The following is a 6,231-nucleotide window of genomic DNA, read 5'->3' as shown; positions in this document are numbered from 1 at the left end:
TAGCCCTTCTCTGACAAACACAGTGGACAGTAATTGCTCACATCTGCTCTTTATGAGGTTTCTGGCATGCTCTTACTGCGCAGGATTTGTTCATCTTAACTTCCATGCTCGCTCTGATAACCCAGAAAGGGACAAGAAAGTCAATTTCCCCAGCAGTGCCTGCCCCCAGGAGTTGCTGCTCTCAAGGTGGGCAAAGGCTTGTGAGAACAGCACCCAACAAGGAGCACCATCACTTATCCCACCCGGGCTGCACATACACATCACCTGTACCATCTGCACAATCACTAAAGCTGCCAAGGTGTCCCATTATCCGTGACAGCGCTGACATCGAGTGCACAGGGCCAGAGGAGGACCCAGATGAAGACAAAATTATCAGGCTGTGGTTTAGCATGGGAGGTCACTCCCTGCTCTAAGGCAGCCACCCTGGAGAGATCCAGCCCTGGTGTGGGGGACTGGTGGGGTTTGCAGTTAAGGGAGTGTGGGAGAAACTCTAACAGCAACATTTTTTTCAGCTACAATCCAAGCTCCAGCAAAAATAGCACCACCCACAAATAATTATTCTCCTGCTCTCCAGCGTCAGCCTGCCTCAAGATGTTTCAAGGACTCCATTCTAAGGAAATTTTTAAAAGACCGAAGGACATGCATTGCTTTAGGAAGAGATAATGCATTTAGCAGAAGAAGGTTTCAGAGGGCTCTATCTCCTATCAGTGGTTAAGCCTTTGAAAGGGGAAAAAATGTAAGAGTACAATGCAATTTAAAATTCCTGTTACATGCAAAGATGCACTTGAATTGTGCTTTGCAATGGGCCTGTTCCTATGACGACAAACATGTTAAAATGGTAAAACTTTCCATTTGGGTAGGACCCGATGAGAGGCTCCAAAGAGTCCTTTTTAATCTCGGAAAGAAAAGATTGTTTAGCTAAAGCTGCATGTTTTATCTGAAGCATTTGGTGGCACAATGTAAATGTAACATTTTCACAGAAATTCCTCCTGATATTTTGTCTTCCTGGCAGAAAGTTTCAACCACCTAAATGCGAGGCAAACATACAATTACATATCACTTCACAGTGGACTTACCCCTCCTATTCTTTAATACCAGTTAAAAGCTAACAAAAGCTCAATCCATGGAGATCAGCTACCTCAGAGCAAATCTGACTTCCTCTGAACAGGCAGCCCATCAGTCCTGGCTGGTGGCCCAAAATCCCAGCCACCACAGGGCTTCCAGCTGCAATAAGGTGAGACATTTCCTGGGAGGGACACCAGTGCTAACTTTGCTGCAGGAATGACACTTGTAGCGAATTAATTTTTAAGGGACTTGCACTTCTAGTTTAAAGTGATTTGGATGGGAAATCTCAGTGGGGCACTATAATTATATTTCCTTCTTTGTTTCAGATAAAAATCCCGCAGCTTTAAATATCCATCTTTTCCTGTATTCTTTATACCGTGTGTCGCTTTTCACAAGGGCACAACACAATTCAAGTGGCAGGACAAGAGAGGCTGAAATGATAAAGCCTCAGGGCTGGATGTGCATAACCAGGGGCCTCTCAACCACAGCAGACTTAAAAGCTTTCTAAATACTACCTATTCACTGTAATTTCTATCCAAGCCCCAAGCCACTGTGGTTATTGTGGATGGAAACAACATCCCAGCAATCTTGAACAGCCCTAGCTGTAAGTGGTTTCAGTGACAGTAATTCCACTGAGCTCCATGAAAAGATCAAGCATAATTGCCACCATATTTAGTAAAATGGATGTTATTAATTTAAAGTATAATAGTGCAAAGGGACAGAGATGCTGACTGCATTACTGTGATTAGGGTGATGTCTGTCCCCATTTCTTCCCCTTCCCCCCTACCTGCCTTGTTTAATTCACTCCACTCTTGCTTGAATAACCTCACCACCACATCAGTGTTTAACCCTGCTCCACCCACAGCCACAAACTTGGCTACATCAGCTGTGGATACACAGCAACTGCCAGGCAGAATTTACCTGAATGTCCCCAGTTTTATGGCAGTGCCACTGCTAAATGCACGTTTTGGGGGTCTGTGTGACTGAGATGTGACACAATGTGGATTTCAGGGCTGCTGGGTTTGAGAGCAGGACACCAGCTACCAAAACATTACACAGCAATTTCAGAGCTGAGGAAAAAAAGGTTAAAATGCGGAAAATGGAACTGTTGCCAGGATCACGTTCCTGAACAGCCAGGGCAATAAAAAGGCTGGTATTTTCACATTCAAAAAGCACCAAAGCAGTGCTTGGCAAAGCTCGGCAGGAACACGCCCGGCACTTGCTGGGGTGAATTCTGGATGATGACATTTCAAAATTTAAAATGTCAGCCATAAAAAAGAGCACAGCCTCTAACTTCTTTTTTTTGTTGTTGTTGTTTTTACTGTAGGTAGTTCTAAAATGAAATCATTGCAGCAGTTACTCTTCTCCACTGAGCAGCCACTGGAGCTCCTGCCCTGCTAATACTCGAGTGCAGGTAAGTGAGCAGCTGGCACCATTTACTCAGTTTATTTATACTTTCAGCCCAGGATGATGTCTTTGAGTTTTCTGGGCTATTTCTTCACGTTTCAAATTTCAGATAACCTTGCCCTCTGCACACATTTCAAGATTTTTCACATTATTTCCTCCTCTCCCCATTAACCAAGTTAGAGCCTTCCTGCCACTTTATTCTCTCAAATGCAGCTTCATGATACACCTGCATTTTTCCTGCTCAGTTCAAAAAAAGCACCATTAAAGTTAATGCATTTCAGGCGTGAGGGATGAATTTCTTGAAGTCTTTGGTCTTTGTCTCACTCTCTTTCACAATGTGAAACTTAAAGCCATAAGAACAAACATAAAGAAAATTGGCTTGTGTTGTAAACAAGTGTATAACAATGTGTGTGTGTGTATTTGTGTGCATGTGTGAGCATCTTATGACAACAAAAACTAATTTTCATTAGGTTATGATGTGAGCTAGCCTGACATCTTCACAAGTTCCCCAGGAATCTCTCTTTAACCTTGGAGCAATTTCTAGGGAGGGTTTTTTATTTAGCCATCGTTTTGCTATACCATATATTGCAGATTGTATTTTTAGGCTTATGCCTTCACACTTTTTGTTTGTGCAATGTGATATTTACCCTAAGAGGAGAAAAAAACCTCAACCCTTCTAAAACACAGTTGTTTCACAGCACACGACTGAGGCAACCAAATATATATCACTCTTGCACATACTCAGTTTGCTGAAAATGAATATTTAGGAGAGACTTTATACAGATTGTAGTAGTTACTGGCTTCCCCTTTTGATGACTTCCCTTAGTGTTAACATTTCCTTGTACTCTTTAGCTGCCCATTTCACTGACTACTGGGTAATTCATTTCAAAATGTCTAAAATACCCAAACAAACCAACAGCGAAAAAAACCCCACAAAGAAACTTGGAGAATGGATACAGATGTACAGCCATTATCAGAACCTCTGCCTTTCTAATGGCAAAGTCTTTTTGCTTTAGAAGAACCATCCTACCTCAGCTATGACACTGCCTATGGATAAGGTTCCAGCACAGGTGAGCACTGTCATTCTCCCGACCTTCTCCTAAGTGTCACATTTACAGCAAATTGGACAAGGTCCTGCAGTCCTATAAAGAGCCACCATACATAAATGCATTTATGAATCCTGCATGGCTGCCCCGGGTACCCTGACATTGGTGGCACAGTCCCTTGACTAGCATTTGGGGGGGGTTTTAGTGCTCACAGCTGCAATGCATGGTGTGGTTCAGTTCCCACAGCCACCCCAAGGGCTGGCAGTGCTCCCACTGCCCTCAGCTGTTACCTGCCCAGCTCCCAGCTCAGGACATGAAGTCATCACCATCTCTTCCACTGACCTCAGAAATAAATTCACCACCAGCCTTGCCTTAGCAAGGTAGAACTAAACACCACTTTGATATAAACCCCACCTCCCAAATAGCACATGCTCAACTGAACTAAACTTCAGGCTCCATTCACAATGAAATACACCAACCCTGATTTGGTTTTGGCATTTTATCCATGGAACGTAGAGCATACGGGTGAAATTCCAGGCAGGGAAGCTCTGGTTTAAATGGATTCAGGGAAAAGCAGCCCACACAGGTACAGTGACTGTGGATATCTGGGCAAGGCAGGAGGAGAAGGGAGTGAGGTGAATCAGCCACTCCACAACAGTCTCCAGCTACAAACTGTGGAGTCTGAGAGAGCTGGATGTGTTTGGAGGCAGCTTTTTAAACAGAATGCCTGTTTTTCCCCTGGGATCTGAGACACAGTCCTGTTTGCTCTGCTTGCATACAATCCTCGAATGGTTTGGGATGGAAGGGGCCTTTCAGATCATACAGTTCAAACCCCCTGCCACGGGCAGGGACACCTTCCACTAGACCAGGTTACTCCAAGCCCCATCCAACTTCCAGGGATGGGGCATCCACAGCTTCTCTGGGCAACCTGTGCCAGTGCCTCACCACCCTCACAGCCAAGAGTTTCTTCCTAATATTTAAACTAACCCTGCCTGCTGTCAGTTTGAAGCCATTCCTCCTTGTCCCATTACTCCCTGCCCTTGAAAAAGTCCCTCTCCAGCTCTCCTGGAGCCCCTTTAGGCACTGGAAGGGGCTTTAAGTTCTCTCTGAAGCCTTTTTTTCTCCAGGTGAACACGCCCAGCTCTCCCAGCCTGGCTCCAGAGCAGAGGGGCTCCAGCCCTTGGAGCATTTTCATGGCCTCCTCTGGACTCACTCCAATGTGTCGCCATCCTTCTGATGGAGGGACCCCCAGAGCTGGACACAGCACTGCAGGTGGGGTGTCACAAGAGCTCAGAATCCCCCACCTTGACTGCTGCCCAGGCTGCTTTTGATGCAGCTCAGGACAGGATTGTCTTTCTGGGCTGTGAGTGCACTTCAGGTCATGTTGAGCTTCTCCTCAATCAACAACCCGAGTCCTTCTCCTCAGGGACATTCCTGACCCATTCTCTGCCCAGCCTGTATTTATGTTTGCCACTTGCTGAACAGCACAGGCAGCATCGCCCAAACCACTGTCTTAAAACTCAAGTGGTGTTCAAATGATCTACAAGTCCCTGCAGGGGTTCATTCTTTCTAGCAACAATTCCTCACATTTCAACACAACATACAATTTCATGTTTTTTAAGATGGAAACATGGTTGTAAAATATATTGAAACAGCAAGAATTCATTTCAGTAGGTGTAATTAAGGTACCCTTTGTTCACCTCAGAGAAGCATCTGCAGTGATGGCACAGATGTTAAGGTCATTTCCTAACAGCCCCCCAGCAGCAATTCACACCAAGATATCAATGTCCTTAGCAGTCTCATGGCTGTTGTGATATGAGAAGGTAATAACCTCATCCAAGAGCCCAGCTGAGAAAAGCAGCCACTCGAAATTAATTTGTTAGGATGGAAATCCTCAGCGGAGCAGCCAGAGGGTGGCACAGGGATGAGGGCTGAGCCACCGGTGTGTCCGGAGCGGAGCACAGAAACCAGGATACAGCATCCCTGATGGACCAGTCCCTGTGTCCAGCCCCGCCTTCCTCACCCACCTGAATACTCCCAGGGATGGAAGAGCTGATCTGACTCGTTTTCTGCACAGGGAACTCTTCCTGCAGCACGTGTCTTCCAACTGCTCACACAGGATTTGGTTATGGACTGGGCCATGCTTGCTGTGAGGTTCGTGATCAGTATTCAACGAAACAGGAAAAAAATTCTACAGTAAATGTAGGACTATGAATGGGACTTCAGTCATGGTCCCAGAGGTAACGTACACAGTATTTTGCTATATTTAACATGGCAAAAAAAAAAAAAAAGTCTGTATCATTCTAGGTGCCCCTACAGTCTTAATGTATTTCATCAGTATCTGTTTTAAGTTGCACAACCAGTTCCCAAGACACCCTCCTGCCCCTCCCCCCAAATAAACTAGATTTATTAACAAGATAAATATGATGTGCTTCTCCTTGCTGAGTGCATTGACTTAAGGCATAGGCACAATTCCCCTCTTTGAACAGAGATGGTAAAGACCTGTGTCCCAATACAATTGTTACCCTGGGTGACCCTTTGCATTCAAACGTTGACTCAAGACATAATAATTACAGGAATCATTCATTAACAAATAGTTGGAATTCGTTAATTCATCGGAAAGCATTACTGAAATAGAAGTAAATAATTCCATCCTCTTTCAGGAATAAATTTTTTTGGGAGTGCTGCTTTCTTAGGCAGGAACACATCTAAC

Source organism: Corvus kubaryi, unplaced genomic scaffold (genome assembly GCF_017639235.1).
Source record: "Corvus kubaryi isolate FWS band 111438036 unplaced genomic scaffold, C.kubaryi_AGA036_p1.0 split1-37374, whole genome shotgun sequence".
NCBI lineage: Eukaryota > Metazoa > Chordata > Aves > Passeriformes > Corvidae > Corvus > Corvus kubaryi.
This window is presented reverse-complemented; position numbering follows the sequence as displayed.